This window comes from Anser cygnoides, chromosome 7, assembly GCF_040182565.1.
Source record: "Anser cygnoides isolate HZ-2024a breed goose chromosome 7, Taihu_goose_T2T_genome, whole genome shotgun sequence".
Taxonomy (NCBI): domain Eukaryota; kingdom Metazoa; phylum Chordata; class Aves; order Anseriformes; family Anatidae; genus Anser; species Anser cygnoides.
The window spans coordinates 4,228,971-4,247,210 of NC_089879.1; the positions used below are offsets into that span (position 1 = coordinate 4,228,971).

General features: G+C 41.9%; 1 protein-coding gene across 3 annotated transcripts in view; it reads left to right on the forward strand.

Annotated features, from left to right (window-relative positions):
- The first annotated feature begins 1,443 nt into the window (after window positions 1–1,443).
- CHST15 (carbohydrate sulfotransferase 15) overlaps window positions 1,444–18,240 on the forward strand; it is a 47,095-nt gene continuing 30,298 nt past the window's right edge. Inside the window, exon 1 of one of the 3 annotated variants that reach the window (XM_048073532.2) lies at window positions 1,444–1,714. The gene's annotated coding sequence lies outside the window, so the exon portion shown is untranslated. Of the gene's footprint in view, window positions 1,715–1,953; window positions 2,104–2,371; window positions 2,701–18,240 lie in introns of those variants that run through there. The other 2 variants (XM_048073474.2, XM_048073729.2) reach the window with 2 other exon arrangements.

An 18,240-nucleotide genomic window follows, 5' to 3' on the forward strand; every position in this document is an offset into this window, starting at 1 on the left:
AGAGCTTACAAATATGTTCAAACATGTTTTAAAAGCGAGATGATCCTTTCATGCACAGTGAGCATGGCAAGCATGAGGAATCGTATCTACAGAGGTGGGGGTCAGGAGCTTTTGTTTTCTGAAAGCCAGTATAGTCAGGGACAGTTTTCCTATGATTTCTCTGTTTAATCTCTTCATTTCTTCCCTCTTTAAACATCTTGAATCATGAGAATTAAAGCCCAACCTTAGTTTTAAAGATTATTTATTTTGACTGCTCTTTTTTCTGACTATAATTGTCTGCGATAACACAATTCATTGCTGGAGAGTGATTTAATATGTCAAAACATTTTGGATTTCCCTCCCCATATCACTGGGTAAAGTTGAAGATAGTCCGCAAGTGCCCATGAGATGGGTAGACAGAAACTTTATGGACTGTCTGGAAGCTACTGCTTGTGGATACTGCATGAAGATATTTGCTCCATCTGATGGTTGGTGGGGAGCTGGGTGAGCAGATCATTCCCCAGGGAATGAAGATCTTGTTTTCATGACAGTTTCTTTGATTTTTTTCTTAAATATATAGAAAGGAAGGAAGGGAGTGCAGAAATGTGGCTAAGCGTAATTGCTATTCAGAGCATCCCATGAGGCCTAAAAAGGCTTTGGAGGGCAGCATATTTAACCCGGAGCAGAAACACTGAATATGTGTGAATATTTCAGAAGTCCCAGGTTTTACCCAGTCAGCTGTTTTATTCCAAGAGGATTTTAAGGTGAGAAATTGGTGAGACTCATATATGACCTTAGCTGAGGCTCTCTGATCCATCCAGAGCTCACATATACCACGAAGTAGGAAACTTGTGGATGTGTGTTTTTAAGTCAGTCTCTTAGTTATCTGTATGTGATCTTACAGGTGTATTTGAATTCTGTTTGGCTCCCAGTCACAGCTGTAGTCTGGGAGCTGTTTTGCAGTCTACTTTTAAGTTATATATGGTTTCACTTCAAAGGGGATTCCTGTGATTTTTTTTTTCTTTGAGATGTTTCTGACTGCTATAACCAAAGTTGGATTTAGGAATGGAAAATCTCCTAAAACCCAGCATTTTCATACTTAGCTCATGCTTTGTTACCTCGACATGTTAGCAATGAAGTCGCTGAGCACTACCCATGCGGTTGGAAACCCGACAGTGGCTTCCCTTCGTGGTAGGAGAGGGGTACGGAGAGCTTTCCACCTGCGGTGTGCTAACACCCAGACCTTGGCCAGGGCAGGCACAGCTGCACAACTTCAGATAAGGCGAGCCCTGCGAGCGTGGCACGCGGCCCTGCCGTGACACCGCACGCTGAGCGCCGCAGGAGCGTGCAGACGTTGTGCGGACGGTTTCACGAGCAGGCTGCACGTTCAGATAAACACATCTATTTATGTCCACACGCTGGGGTCCCCTTGACGGAGGATGAACCGTGCGCTTTCGGAGCACTGGGTTTTGCCTTCCCAGCCAGCGTTTGTGCTGTTTGTGCTGACACAAACCCGAAGCGGGGCTGCGGGACCCGCTCGGGATCCTCGGCTCTCCCTCCTCCTGCCCCCACTCGGCGACTGGGGCCGCCGCCTTCCTCCGGCCCCGTCCCGGTGGGACAGCCGGGATCCCCGCAGCATCCCTCGGGAGAGGCCTTGCCGGGAGCTCCCAGCGAGCCGAGGCTGCAGCCGATGCGGGGGCGATGCCCGGCGGGACCCGGAGCCGGCTGGGTGCGGGTGTGTGCGGTGTGTACGGGTGTGTGCGGTGTGTACGGGTGTGTGCGGTGTGTACGGGTGTGTGCCGTGTTTCTGGGGGTGTGTGCGGTGTGTACGGGTGTGTGCGGTGTGTACGGGTGTGTGCGGTGTGTACGGGTGTGTGCCGTGTTTCTGGGGGTGTGTGCGCTGGGGGCACAGCGGGAGTCCCCCCCCACCCCAGCGGAGCCGAGCACGCCTCCTCCCGGGCTGCGCAGCGCGGCCGGGGAGCGGCGCGGGGCTGCTCCCTCCCTCCCTTCCCCTTCCTCCCCTTCCTCCTCCTCCTCCTCCTCCTCCTCCTTCCCCCCGCAGGGGCGCGGATGGGAGGACGAGCAGAGCGGCGGGCGCGCCTCCCGGCGCGGTGCGGAGCCGAGGTAAGGCTGAGCCAGGCGGAGCCGGCTCTGGGGGGGCTCCCGAGCCGCCCGCTCCCCAAGTTTGGAGGCGGCGGCACTTTGCGGGAAGTTGGGCGGCACCGCGGGGCTTCCACGGGGACACCTCGGGCTGCCCCGCTTTGCTCCGAGGGGAAGGCTGGCGAGCCCCCATCCTCCCGTTTTTTTTTTTTTTGGGGGGGGGGGGGACGAGGGGCTGCGCCCCCGGGGCTCGGCCGGTGGGGAGAGGTGTCCCCCCTGAGCGTGTCCCCGCGGTGACAAAGAAAGAGCCGCTCGCTGTCACCCCGCAGGGAGCTGCGCCCTGGAGAGGGAGCAGGCGCCCGGCGAGCGGCTCCCCCGGGCAGCTGCGCCCAATTCCCGCACCGCATCCTCCCTAGAATTAAGCCCCGGAGGGATGTCGCCACTCACCGCTGCTTATTATTCGGTGAAAAGGGGGTATTTCTTCAACGCGAGCCGTTGGCCGGTAAAAATAGCTTCGTGGCATGCGTTTGCTGAGAATGCAGTCAAGGTTCAGTGGCGGGTTGTTATGGTTAGGCTCTTAAGCAACAGTCCCCTCTCTGAACTTTGGTGGTGTCGTACATGGTGAGTTGGTGGCTTTTTGTTGTTGTTGTTTCTTCCTGTGCTGCTTCATTGTGATACTACAGCCGTACCCTGCGGTGAAGCCTCTTACTTGGTCACAGCCAGGTTTGCAGGTTAGACGGGGATAGATGGCAACATTGCTAGGGTGCTGCATCTCAACACCCACCAAACTTTCCGATATGGAAATGTATTTCTGTCTTATTCCATGGTTTTGGGCCTAAGGACGTCTTTATATTGATTTGCTTGCATATGACATAAGAAAGGTTTCGTTTTTTGAATTGCATTAGCCAGAAAAAAACACCCAGAAAACATTCACATCTGAAGAACAAACATGTGCCTTTTGTGTTTGGTGATCGAGGAAAGAGCAGAGCAGTCAGCTGAGCAGATTACAGGTTAAACCCCAAAGTTTGCTGGAGCTAGTCATGAAGGGTAAATATCTTTAAGGTTTGAATGAAAATTGCATGCGCTCATTTGTGTAAACAAATGCTTTATTGAACAGCATCGTACTTGATACTAACTGGGGACTACTAGGTCTCTGGCAAAAAGGAAGCTTATCTTAATGAGAGGTCACAGCATCTATAGGTTTTATATATATTCTATAGGATTTATACATATAAACTTATTTATGCTATTATATAAAGTGATGTAAGTATTTGATTTATAAAGAAACACACACACACATATATATATATATATACATACTCATAAACAGTAAATAGTAATGGAATAAATATCTTAAGGTTTTCTTTGTCACTGATCAAAATGTTGTCACATATCTCTTGGCCTGAGAGCTTCTCTGCTGCTGGTGCCATTTCACTCTTGGGCATTGAGTCAAAGTATTCATCTGGCTCTTCACATGCCAAAAGGAAGAAAATCAATTTGAATGCAGAAAAGAAGAAACTACTTCTATGAAGATTTAGTAGTGAAACTAATCTTTTTCTTATTTTTTTTTCTTTTAAATGACATTTATATCCTATGTCTGTAAGTGCAGTCAACATGCAGTTCTGAAATCACTAACAAAATAGTTTCGTGGTTCAAATTTTGTAACAGGAAGCCTAATCCCAAATTCAGAGTGCTTTATTTGAGGGTTTGGAACAGGAACATGATGAAACAGCGGAGATTTGCATGACAAAACACTTAATTCCACTAATGCAGTGGAAGACAGTAATGGATTTTATCTTCTTTGCTAAACAAAAAGTAGTTATCTGGAAACTACAAATGAGCAGGTTGAAGCAGACTCTCATATTTGGGTTATTTCATGTAGTTGAAGTGGAAGGTTAAGTTATATAATCCACTAGCAGTATTAGTAAGGATGGGATTATAAAGGCATAATCAAAGAGAGGTAAATGAGATACTGCTTATATTTTAACACTATATTAACAGCACAGCCATTGTGGTATTTGTGTCCAGAAGTAGCATAAGTTTGGAGTTGACTTATTTCTTACTTTTTTTTTTTTTAATACAAAATATTGCTATATAGTTACTGTCTAGAATTGATGTTTTTGTTAGAAGCAGACTGGTAACTATAAAATTAAAATAGTCTGAAATACACAGCAAATTTTTATGGTGAGAAAAACAATGAAAGTAGTTAGAAATCAGAGACCCTCTGGACAAATTAAATACACTTGTGCAAAAATAATCATGAACTGTGATGAACAATTTTAATAATAGAGATTGACAAGTCATTCTTTTGCTATTTATCCTCTGTGCTAAAGTCCTCTGAGTGTGAGCGAGCACCTCATAACAGTCTTGAAACTTGAAGTGTCACCGAGAGTGTTTTTTTCTTTTTGTGGCCTGATAACATGCAACCCATGGCAGGAGCTCTATGAGAACTGGGACTTTCAGTGGACAGAGATGATGTTTGTAGCCCAGGTGATTTCAGTGGGCATTGGATGTGTTCTTAAACATGGACTGTGTACTAAAATCTCTTAAGTGTTTATTTATACTTAAGGTCAAGTTGCTAGGTGGTTGACAGCAAACTTCCAAAGTTCACGGGGCTATTGTTAAACATGATGCTACACCTCCCGCCACCCAATAGGGATCTTTTTCTCAAAATTCCTCTGCTGCCTGGCAAGGGGATCCTTCACGTTATTAAATACTTTTCCACTGCTGAGTACTTCCCCACATGCTCAAAGGAGCAAAATTTTAAGAAACTGTAGCTCAGCATTGTGTTACTCTTACATTTGGTGTTCTAAAAGTTGTTCAGATGCTTTCTCTAGAGACAAACAAGCAGCAGCAGGCTGATCTTGCCTAAATTACAACAATTTAGGAAGTTGGAACACCCAGCTGTGCTCTTTCAGTACAGATACATCATTCAGGTGAAGAGAGACATGACTTAAATAGGTACCGATATACTCCCTCTGTCTCCGAAGTTTTAACTACTCTTGCAGTTACTATGTCCTTAAATGCTGTGTATCCTGCCATTAGAAAGTGCAAGGAGATGTGCTGTTAAATCATTCAGTGCTGCTCTGGAAACTCAGGTGATGTGAATTGCTCTGTTTCCAACATCCTGGAGAGTTTTTAGGAGCCTCCCCTTGTTTGAGCTGAGCTCCTTAATTGCTTTCTTGAGTCTTCAGCTCCTCCCTTGCCCCACCTATTTTTCTCCTTACCTTGCACAGGGAGGGATAACTGAGTTTCCACCACGCTCCTTGGCTGGACTTATTTTGCTCAGCTGGAAGAACCCAACGTGCGGTGGAAAAACAAGGTAGATTTCCAATAAGAGAGCATTTTTTTTTAGTGCTTTTCCCCACAAATTAGTTTTTCTTATTTATTTATGTTTCTAGCTGAAGGCACTGTTTTTCTTACTGAAGAACTGCGGAGCCAGATTTGAGTCTAAATACAGCTATTCACATGAGGGGATGGGATCTGTGAGCTCCTACAAGCTCTTATCTCAGAGCAGCCTGAATTACACTGATCTTTCCACTTTTACTGAAATTTCACTAAAATAGACTGGCTATGTATAGCATTGTTGACCCACTCTCTTAAAGATAGGTTGGGCTGTATGTGTATCTAACAGAAAGTGTGTTGTACAGTCGGTCACACTGGCTGTTTGTCTGTACGTCCTTTTCATTTGTGCTTCCCTGTCCGAAGGACGTGATTACAATTCTGCCCCGGTTGCTCGATTTGGTTTTTACATGCGAGGGAGACAGGAAAGCTACCGAGGAGCTGGAGTGCAGCAGACGCGCTGCAAAGGGAGCTCTGTAATCCTTTGATTACACAGCTGTGCCCGACATGCCACTAAACAGCACTTTAGGGGCAAGCAGTTAATGTAGCTTTTCCATGGAATATTTATTAATTTATGTTACACCTGGCTTCCAGCAGCTGTTGGACGTGGCTTGCAAGCACTGGTTTTAAGGATCGTGGAACCCTCCCTAAGAGGATGTAACCAGGTGAAGTGCTTGATGCCTAGCGAGAAGAAACAAAATAAACCCAAGTCCAGTTGGGTAGCGGTGGCTGATGGCAATGATGGAGCAGCTGTGGCTGTGATGAGAGACGAGATGTGATGGTGGATGTGAACAGGAGCCCGTGTCAGGCTCTGGCTGAATGACCTCTCTGTGTCCTCCCATGGCAGAGCACTGAGGTCATGGACTTGCCAACGCCAACCCACTGCCCTGCTGCTTCCCATTCCCAGATCCAGCTTCTCAGTGTTCCCACAGTGGCTTGAACTACCTGAAATGCATGCGCTCCAAGTTTCTGAAGTGGCGAGCCTGCTGGTTTCCTAGTGAGCTTGCCAGAACTCAGGTAGTACCCATAAGCTAACCCAGCTCCAGAGGTGTTTTTGGAGCTCCTGGTGCAGCAGCCCTTCCTCGCTTGGGCTCCAGAAAGTGACTAAGGCCACCACAGTGCTACAGAGTGTGGGAGGAACTTGGCTGCCAAGGTGCCTGCTCCCTTTGTAATAGGTTTCCTTTTAAATGAAGTCATTCATGTGATGAAATGTGGTTTTGGGTAGTAGGGAAATGACAAAGGCCTTGGAATTTCACCCTAAGATGGAAGTGATAGATAGAAAGGCATCATATCTAATAGGATGTCCACAGTTTCATTAAAAACAAGGCCCTTGCCCTTCCCCAGGCTGAAATTGCTCCACAGAGATTGCTTTTGGCAGGCCTGATCCTAGTGCAGCTTTGGGCTTTCAATCCAACCCCTACAAGCAATCTAAAATGCAGGAGCCAGTGCATGTCCTAGATTACAGACCCCTGAACTGTGCATTTTGAGTGTAATTCCTGCTGTTTTTTTTATACAGCAGTAAGTCCATTTTGAGGCTTTACTTGATAGGATTGAAGAATGGGTAGTACTGAATCATGAGATCCCTAAAATTTAGTTATAAATGTTCTTTTTTATACCAAGAACTACTAAATTCACACTTTTTAATTTATAACTTAATGTGCTATTATTTAGACTCATCAAATATGCATGTCACTTTATATATACACTTGTGTTTTATGATGCCAACTTTATATCTAGGGTAGCTGTTCCTTACTGTGAGGTGTACAGTGTACAAAACAGATCTGTACTTAAATAGCAAAATATTAAAACTGACTGCTTTTCATTTGCTTCATGTCTTCCAGGATGGAGAAATGTGCTTCATAAGGAGATATTTTTCCTGTATAAAACATCAGTGTTCAGTGTGGGTGAAGGTACCTTGCTATCTTACCATAAAATTAGAAAAGCTGATGAGATTGAAAAAGACTTCTGCATTATTATTTTTTAGTATGAATGCAAGCAAAGCTTAAATCTGCCTAGTTTAAGTCGGGCATGTCAACTTCTCATGGAATATCAGGAAGTGCTTTCCTTTCATATAATGGCAGTCATAGTTCTACAAATGGCTTTTAACTGGGAAGAACCGTGATATCAAACAAAAAGAGAAAAAATGAAAGGTTTCTAGAAGTACGAAGAAAACAGAATAAGACTGCTTTGAAAAATGGCAAACTTCTGTAAGATACATAGAAAAAATAATGATTTATATGCAATGTGTCTGTATAAGGGATGGAAGAAGCCTGGTAAACTGCAGTGTCAAATGAGTGCTACAAAAGTGAGCAGCCCAATAGATGTGAGTTTGAAACACTGGATGACTTCAGATGAAGATGACAATGTCCTTATGTGCTCTATGTGTCCAGTTAAAATTCAGATCTTGGAGCTATATGGAAAAAACTGCTTAATTAAAGTGCTTTAGATCTGGCATGAAATTAGTTGTGAGATACCAAGAAATGGGAGAGACATTTTGAAAAAAGTAATAGAAATCAGGACCCTGGAAGGTTTTGCACATGATTTGAAGAAAATGTGAGCTCAGTGTAGTGCCTAAGATTGGATATAATGGCCTACGGACACTAGAATTTATTAATAAATTTATTAATCCAAAAAAGGAGGAGGAGTATGTTTGGTACAGCCAGGAGGTCTAACTTTAAAAAGCTGGAAATAGGAGAAAATCAAGAAGGATAGTTTAATAGGTTATTTAATAGGTTTATCATGCAGTGAGATGGGTTTGTCTGTGAGCCCAGCTCTTTCTTTGGAAGCTTCATCCCTTGAAAATTCTATATCTAATTTTTATCTAATACTCCTTTCCAAACTCTTGTATTTTGGCTACTTGTTAGATCAGAAATTTGTCTTCTAACTGAACAGTGTAGATATTAAATAGATAATGTTAAGTAGACATTGTTAATATTAAATAAGTTAAATTGAATTCTGAAATGTGTAGGACTTCCCAGGAACATTGAAAGCTCAGTAGTTCATAGACCTGTTTCACAGTGTGATGCCAAAGGTTGTGCTCTTCTTCCTTCTGTGATCATGATTAGTGCATCTGTAGGGCTAGGCTACGGCCATAGAGTTCGTCCTTCTGGCTTGATTGCCAGGGCCTGAGAAAATTGCCTGGATCTATTCTTCTAAAGGATTTTGGATGCTATTTTGTTGAAGTGGAAGAGGGGCAGGTTGCACGTGTACATCAGGTCTGATAGCAGGTCAGCTTCATGAAGGCATATGGGTTCATGCTGTGCGATTGTGCTTCAGGATTCTTCACTTGTTTTGTGGCTCTCTGGATTTCTAATCACGATATCTAGATCATAGTTTCGCATCTATTGCGAGTGCAAAGGTCAGATAAAGTGACTGAATTTTGCTGTGTGAAAGCTCCACTGCGTGAAAGGCTGCCATTAACAGTTACTGCATTAGTTAGTTACTACATTACTGCTAAAATTGTGGTCTCTTCATTTAAAAAGACAAAAACACATTCTTGAACATTTTGGCATTGAGTATTACAGCTTTAGGCTGTGAGCAACTTGTTGGACTCATTCGTAAAGTAAATAATTTAGATGAAAAAAATCATAAATTATAGTGCTATAAAAACAGTATCTCAGGTTGAGGATTAACTTGCCTGAGGAACAGATAAGGATAAATCATAATGAAACCAGTATTGCTCTTGACATTCAGTATTAGAATTACTTTGCAAAGCTATTTATGCCAGCTTTAAAACAGTTTCAACAAGAAAAGAGATGTGAGAGGTGAACAGAAGGGAAGAGTGGAACCTAAGCTCATCGCTCTCATTATAGGAAGGAGGAAGAATTGATTTGTTTAACATCAGGCTATTTAAATACTGAAGCATTTAACTCTTCAGAGTAGGTTTTTAAACACTGCTAAGGAAAGCAGTCAAATTAAAAATACACAACATAGTAAAATGCAACATATATTGGTAACCACAGAAATCCCACGTGGATTTCTCTTCCATTAGGGTAGGTCAGGAGCAGCCCAGCTCTGGGTTTTCACTGATGTAAGGGGGACAAGAATTTGGCACCTCAAACATGTGGGCACAGAAAAAGTTCTCCAGTTGTTTTGGAGAATTTCAGCATTGACTGTGTGTGTAAGGAGTCATGTCCCAGCTGTGCACTCCTTTCTGCAAGGGAGGGCACCTTGCTGGGAGCCTGCATCAGGGAGTGCGTTGGCCAGACGAGCTTTTGCCTTGTGTCCTCACTAGAAGGCAATGCCACCCTCTGCTTCCCCACATCACCGGTGGGAAAACTCCATCTTGTTGGACACATCGTTGTGCTTGCACTGGGACAGACCACACAGCTGAGTTGTCCCATTGGATGAAATCTGTCTCTCTTGCTGATGGCTGGAGCTGATCACTGTTTACATGCTGTACCTGGTCCAGCAGTAGAATCATAGGATCCTAGAACCATTAAGGCTGGAAAAGTCCCCCAAGCTCATCTGGTCCAACCATCCCCCTACTACCAACGTCACCCACTGAACCATGTCCCCAAGCACCTCGTCCAACCTTTCCTTGAACACCCCCAGGGACGGTGACGCCACCACCTCCCTGGGTACCCCGTCCCAATGCCTGACTGCTCTGTCCCCACGTGTCCTCTCCTGCCCCTGCCCAGCAAGTGTCCTGGGGTACATGGGGAGTTTCTTTGTACTCTTCCTGAACCTTGAAGGGATGGACTGGGGGGTTCTCTGGTGCCTTTAACACTGCCATATCATGACAATGAGGAGCTTTTAGCTTAAGTCTCCACTGCTTTTTTTTTTTTTTTTTGTAAAGAGGTTTCAGTAACTCTTTGGGTAAAACGCACTTCATAGATGGTTTCAAGTCATCTGATGCTTATTTCTGCATGCAGCTTTAAGAATTTAGTATTCTTGTTGTTTGATATCATGGTTACAATGTTGCAGTAACTCATTTTGGTTTAATACTGCGGAATGCATAAGAAGCTTCTGCTGAGATTTAATAGCTTTGTCTTTTAATGGTACCCATTAAGTGGGTGTAATCTCTCCAGTTGTCTAGGTTTTCATCTCACTGTACTAGTACACTGGATAATAATTGACAAAGGCAGTAAAAAAAACTACTGTGAAAATACATGTAACAATGTAAATATCAACAAGGTTTTTTGTTGGACTATTATAATTCTAGATATTTTGTCAATATACTTTTCTAAGGCTTTTCACTATTGGAAAATAAAGCGAAACTTTATGACAATATGTAGTAGTGCATTAAAAATATGCGCTTGCTACTAAAACAAGATTCTCCCAAACATAATCACTAAAAATGTTACATTGCAGTATTTTAACTTTCTTTGTGTATCTTTAAAGATAACAAATAATTCTGAAACAACAAATATCATTCAGTTGCATTTAACAACAAATTTCAGGGTTTCAAATTAGGTAGTATAAATGCTGCACTCATTCCAAACAGCAATTCTCAGGATGAACTTCTGGCTTCATTGAAGTCAATGAAAACTCTTCCTGCTGACTTAAGCATGCCAGGATTTAAAAAAAATAAATTGAAAGGGGATTTTAAAAAGTTTTCTTCTTAATGAGTTGCTGGAGTCATTCAGATGTAGCTTTATGTTCTTTAGCTCAGCTGGGAAATTCTGAGGTGAAGATGATGTCTGGTGGGGAAGAGAGCGTATGAAAAGAAAATAACGTTTCCAGTTGAAATAATATAGCAGTGGTTGTGTTATCCCATAGAATCATAGAGTATCCTGAGTTGGAAGGGACCCCCAGGGATCTCTGAGTCCAAGTCCTGGCTCCACACAGGCCTACCCAAAAATCAGACCAGGTGTCTGAGAGCATTGTCCAAACGCTTCTTGGACTCCATCAGGCTCGGTGCTGTGACCACTGCCCTGGGCAGCCTGTCCCAGTGCCTGACCGCCTCTGGGTGCAGAACCTTTCCCTAACCCCCCAGCCTGAACCGCCCTTGTTGCAGCTTCATGCCAGAGGTCCCCTTTTTGGGGACCCACTTTGGTGCTAAGGAAAGCTGAGCGTGCAGGTGGACGTTCCTGTTGCAGATATTTTGTCCTTTAAAGTGATGGAAACCCCCAAAGCCCAACTCTTAGAGTATTGCATTGTTGCATTGTGTGGATAAGAGTTATGGCAGGTGATTTTTCTATTTTTATTTTTTTTATTTTTTTTCTTCATCAGGCACAGTATTCAGGAATAGTTTTAGGGACATTTTTAGTGTTGTTCTTCTGGCACCAAGGATTTTTAAGTAGCAATTGAATAGGAGGAAGGAATTAATGTGATTTAGTGTTGTCAAACTGAAAATGAAGTTCCTCCTAAACACATCCTTCGAAGAACACTCAATGGCTCTGGATTTAGCCTGCCATCCGCTTTATTTCCCAGCGATATTTTTGAACTTCCTCTGCTGATAAATATTTAGAGTCTGTTTATATTTCATCTGATTTTTTGCTAGATAGTGCTTACAGATTCTTTCTGTAAACACTTATTATTGAAGAAATTGGTATCACAGGCCTTGAAATTGCAGTGATGGCAATTTTGTAATTTTAACTGTAGCTGACCATATATTTGTTAATTATCCAGGAGAGGCTTATTGCTTTATAAAAGGGAACTTTATTTCTGGCTGCAGAAGCTAGAAAGGTAGCTGTAATTGCTTTGCCTGGAGTGCAGGTTTAGTTGCAGAGGACTTGGATTAGATGTGACCATCAATGAGGATCAAGAAGGGATGAAAAGAGGAAAGACTTTCGTGTTTGTTAAAGCTTTAGTCACCAGGATGTTGTTAAACTCAGAATAAAAATCAGTGGTTTTTTTTTTTAAAAGTTAAAATCTAATGAAAAACAATTTGGAGAAAGCCAAACCTATGTTAATTTATTTGAGCCCTTGAAGGATTTCCTTCTCAAAATTTTGTGCAGTCTCTCCTTACAGCATGGCTCTGCAATTTTAACTGGGGTTGCCTGGCTATATCTTAGTGCTGTTTTGCTATGCCTTGCTAATTCCTTTTTGGAGTAATGTTTTTTCCTGATGTGAATATGACAACCCCGCTTTAATTAGCTAACAGCAGTTGCCAGGGATCACAGTGCCTGAGAGTCTCAGAAGTGTCTGTGTCAAAATAAATAAATAAAACATCTAAAAAGCTTTACAGCTTTACTAAGAAGCAATAAACTTAATTGAAATGGTTAACAGCATTGAAATGACTTGCCTACTTATATTACAGCATGTAGCCACCAGATGTCACTTACTTTGTGCACTGTGCTGGGAGAAATATGCCCTTGTGTATAAAAGTTTTTTTTTTTTTTTTTTTTTAAAAAAAAAGCAACTTGCTCTGAATGGGTTTGTTTCTGTTTGTATTCCTAATTGGCAAGTTCCTTCCTTTATAAATATTTTCATCTTAAAATAGATTGTATAGACTTGTTTCTCACAGACAAGACAGACTTGCATTTTATATGAGCCTTAAATGTCAGCAGTGACATTTTGAGATTCAGTCTTTAAAAATATAATTAATAGTCTTACTAAATTTTCAGAAGGACGAATGTACATTTCTGTACAAAGGACAGTCTTTTTATTATGAACTGTACGATCAGTAAAGATACTTTAACCTGTGATTTACATATACATTCATCTCCAGCCAAGTTAAAAGCAGTGAGATGAGTCAAAAACTCATGCAGGACTGAAATCATGGTGGAAGGATGTTCAGACAGGAGAAGGGCCGCTTCTAAAAGTAGAAAACAGTATCCACTCACAAAACTCCACAATTAATCGTCGGGTTTTAAAGTCTTCAAAGCAAAGTGTAAATATGGATAGATACACGGGGATATCTCTCTGAACTAGAAAAGGAACACTTGGTGCCCAGTGTAAAACTCTTTCTCCAAAACCCAATGAGCACAAGCTGTCTTGATGAGCAAAACGTAATGGCTAATTGCTCAGCAGTGAGAGCAAGCAAAGAGCTCATGATCAGGGTTGTGGTGTTTAGCAGTGTTTCTTCTCTCCTTCACCAGAGATGCTCAATTGACTGATGCACGCTTCTTGGTCTGTATGCAAAAGCAAAGCTGTTTAAAAAATAGAAACTGAATTTTCTGTACTTGAGATAGAAAGACTGAGTTGTGCTGGTGTCGTAGTATCTCTGTGGGTCTTATGCAGATTGGAGGGCATAAATCCATATCTCAGAGTGAACGATGTGGTGGTTGTTCTCCCAAGTCTTTTTAGTTTGGGTCCTCAGGAGCAGCAGTTTTGAAAGACTACTTACCTTCATTTTTCATCTGTGATGAAAAATGTGCTGTAGCATGGCATTCAGTAAATGGAGGCAGAGTATAGGACACTGTTTTTACTTCCCTTTTCTGTGCTTGAGCAAAACCAGAGGCAAAGCGTTGTTTAACTGCTAGAAATGGTGCTGACTAATAAACGGAGCAAATTGGTGTTTTAGCAGTTAATACGAAACCAATCATATGAATGAGGGTCTTAACTGAGCATTGTTTATGAGCCTGAGAGTTTCACTTCCTCACTCCAGGTCTCGCAGCAGCGCTTCCGAAAATGCCACCTGGGGCTGCTGCTGTGGCAGGGGCTGGCTCAGCCCTGGAGAGGACCCCATTGCACAACCTGTCCGTCATCTTCCAGAAATGAGCTGCTCCACCCTGCGAGCTCGTGGAGAGGCTGACATTTGTCTGGTTTAATGCAGTTACTGGGGAGAATTGAGATTCAGTGCTGCCTGTCTTCGGTTGTTTCTCTAGAGATTGGATTGCCAGTGGCATTGCATCCTGTGCAACACATATCTGAATTTTGTCCATCAATCCTCAACTCATGGAATTCGAGGTGGTGAGTTAGACCTGGGTTGTTCTTGGTCTTCTACCATTTTATGCCATGGTATCACAGGTAACACACATCAGTATGCACATTGCTTTGTCAGTCACAGACTGCAAAGCACGCTGACATCTGCCACTGGGAGTTACTCCAAGAAAGGGGATGGTGTCCGTGCCCTGAGGGGCTGATCCCCATGGACCTTTAGAAAGCTCCGAGTACCTTTGAACGCACTGCAGCATCCTCCCAAGTCTGCTGCATCTACATGGTATTTGCAACAGAGACTAATGCCTTTGCTCATCTAATATTTTTATTTTTTTCAGGTTGGACAGAAACTTCTATGTAAAAGATTAATAAAATAATTCATGTGTCTTATTTAAATGTTCATGTTTGGACAGTAACTTATTGTCTGTTCTACGTCAGTCTTGCTGGCCTAGCTTAGCCCTGAGCAAGCATTCTTTATAAGAAAAAGGTAAGGATAACTTCAAAGCCCAGTTTCCACATGTAAAGGAAGAAAAAACCACAATTGTATGGCTTTATTCAGATTTGCTTTTATTACTGAAGTCTAATCTCAATAATGAGCCATGCAATAAGGAAATTAAAATATATTATCACTATATAATTTATTTTTTTCACATAGTGAGAAGAACTGTGAAATCGTCTGGGTTTATAGATCAGTTAGAACCTGTGAGGGCACTTACTTGATTATAAACATTTTGGATACTGAAGGCATATTTTCAGGATTTAAACAAGTGAGAATGTTATAAATCGTATTTAACAGGGTAGTGAGGCTGTCATTTCTCCTATAATCCTAGGATGGCTGGTTTTCTAGCTTGCCTAATTTCTACATACGCTGGTGAAGAAAGTGTTGTAAAAGCAGCAGGTGAGTGACTTAGAGTGGTTTACACAGTAGGCTTCATTTTTGCCCTCTAGAAAGACTTTGTCCATTAGAGCCACCACTAATGATGGTACCAAAAGGTGGAGGGTTCATGGGGAGAGCACCAAAGCAATTAACGATTAAAAATAATAATCAATCAGTCAATTCGGCTGACCACCTCACAACCTGGATTCACAGAGACCCGCATGTGTGGATTACAAGGCTGCTGGCTGTCCCGGTGTTGGAGGTGTCTGCTGGAGCCAGGCGCAGAGGGCAGCAGGAGTGGCTTTGCTCTTCGGTCCCCTCTGCTACAGAGGCAGTGCCATGGGGCTGCGGTGTCTGAGACTGTTCCTGCCAGCTGCTGAGTCATGATCCTGAGGCTGTGATGAAAGATGTGGCATTTAGTGGCACTTGATTACGTGTTGCTGGCTTTGGATGTGGGCGTGGAGTGATCTTTGCAGAAGACAATGATTGATATGGCCTTCTGCAGCACACGCTGTGTTTTGTTAACAGCATTCTTGAGGGTGGAAAGCATTAAAGGAAACTGAGCAGAGACTGAATTGTACAATGCTGTATTTTTGAAACCATAAAACTCTTTTGATACCCTTAAAAAAAAAAAAGTAGGCATAACTCAATAGCATTATTTATACGGCAGGTCAGTATGGAGCCCATTTCTCCCATTTCTCTGGACTTGAGGCATTGAAACAAGTGCCATCTCTGGAGCTGCAGTTTGATCCATCAGCTGCACCTCATGCTCCCGCTGACAAGTGCACCATAACTGAAGTGTATTTCTACACCGTAATCTGCACAACGCTTATGTATTCTATTTATCCTTGTTTTGTAGTAATTGGGTGTCACTTTTGAGAAATGAACTCTGCTTTCATAGAATTCTTGTGTTGTCACTTACTGACAGCGTTTTATTTTTTTCATGGCGATATTATTTATATAATGTAGTAGTGCTTAGAAACCATAAATGGGCTTGGAAGCCATCTCTTCTGGTCCTAAGACACCCTAATAAGCTCTTATTTTGGTGTAGTCTCTGCAGCAGACATATATTAAGGAATTCATTGTTTACTTCACATTACAATATCTGCTCCAAATGCATCTGTATGCTCTTGATGCCATTTGAGTCTCCTGGGTGTCTGAAGGCCTTGAATGCATTAACAGCCTGAATCAAGTTATTGCATTAAGCTCATGAAATTAAAGAACCATATCCTTGACTCTAGGTAGAGTAAACACTAGTGTAAAAAGAGAAACCTAACAGATGGAAATGCATTTCAATACATGGGAGGTATTTTTTGCTGGAGATGGTTTTAATTAGATATGTTAATTTGGCTAAAGTTGGGGTTTACAGTTCCTCACAAAGCATTTAGTGGTGTGTATTCTGGAGGTTCTTCTAGTTCTTTATGGAGTTTTATAATGTCGATACCCTATCTTTTTTTTTCTGTCATTAGAAACTAAGTTTTTTGGGTTCTCATTAACAGACATGAATCTTTTTGAAAAGCTGAATGCCAACTGTAGTTGTTTGAATTTGTGTTGCTTTAGATTTATCTTTGAATTGCTTCAGTAAATGATTCATTTCAAGAAGTGGAACCAGCATTCCAGAACTTCTGTGGGTCTGATTTCAGCTGGGATCTCCTAAAGAGACTCTTGTCGTCTTCTGTTTTGAGATAATGTTGCGGGAGAGGCGGGGAGAGTTATCTTCCAGGTTCTTCTTGGTACATTCATCATTATGCAGAGTTCCTCCCCTCAGTTTCTTTCCGTTGAAAATCAGTAAAGAAAGTTCTCAGATTTGTATCTTGTTTGTTTACGATCTCCAGTCTGGCTAAGTGCAACATAAAGAATGCAAAGATGCCTGTGATTGTGTTATTTCCAAGTGGAAAGCAAGTACCCTGAAACCAAACACAGGCAAAATTTGTAGGAATACATGGCCACGTCCAGGGAGCCAGTGACCTAGGGGATGAAGAACAGGCTTCTATTAGCCTGGATTATGTATGTCTGGATACTACAGCATTTATTTACTGGGAATTGGTCAGTCCCATACACAGCATGACCTTATCTTCACTGTTTCTGTTACAAACTAGGGTTTTTGTGCAGTTACTAGGCTAGAGTTTACTGGGTTATGAAAACTGCGTCAAGAGTTGGGATTTTTTTGGGACGATGGTGAAAGAATGAAACGTTTTCCTTCTTTTAAAAGTGGAAATCAGCAAATGAAGATATTTGAATTTCTTCTTAAGTTTATGGTTTAAGTAATAATCTGAAGATATGAGAGGATGATAACACGTGTTTAAGCCATTATCAAATGGCATTAGGTTTCACATCAAGCATGTGCTATGCCTACAAAGATAAGTGTTACTATCAGCAGAAAAGAGAGTGTAGTGGTGCAGTAATGTCTTCAGAAAGACGGTATCTTGTAAGCTGGTTAGTAAAAAAATTTGTTTCACTTTTGTGTAGTTAAAGAGCATGTGATATGGGTGAAGCAGTACAGGCTAAGCCCTTGAAATGCTTATGAATAGCATTAGAAGACTTTGGAAGTGAGTATTGCTTGAGTAAATAATAAATAAAAGTAAATAAATAATAAGGTGTTTATTCTTACATAAGATGCAGTAAGTTATTGCTTAATTAGCTGTAGCCAGAAGTTACCTGTAGGAATGTTATCTAGTGATACCATGTTATGCTTAGAGTTTATTTAATTAGCAATTACTTGAGAATATTTAGGCTTAGTGGGGTTCTGCTCTCGGACTGTGAGCTCTGAATTGACTTCACTTTGGAAAAAGTGTGTACCTTCTTGGTACTTTAATAGGCTGAGATCTATCTGCTGTGTTGTCACTTAAAGAATGCAAGTTGTTGAACATTTATAAAAGTTATTGCTATGCTTTTTTTTTGTACTGAAACAAAGTCGCAGTTGTGACTTGGTTTCAATGAATAATATTTGTTGACTAATTTTTGTTTGAATTTACAAGACACTTTAATGACAAACTCCAATACTTAGTTTGTCTCTTCAGGATGCAGCTGTGTATGTTTCCTTTCACCCACTCAGTTCTAGATGAAAGATGAAATGCCCTATTCATGAAAAAGTACTTACACAGTAGTTATGTACAGATGAGATATGTTTTTCCATCCATTTTAATGTATGTCTCATGGAGAAGGTACCATATATG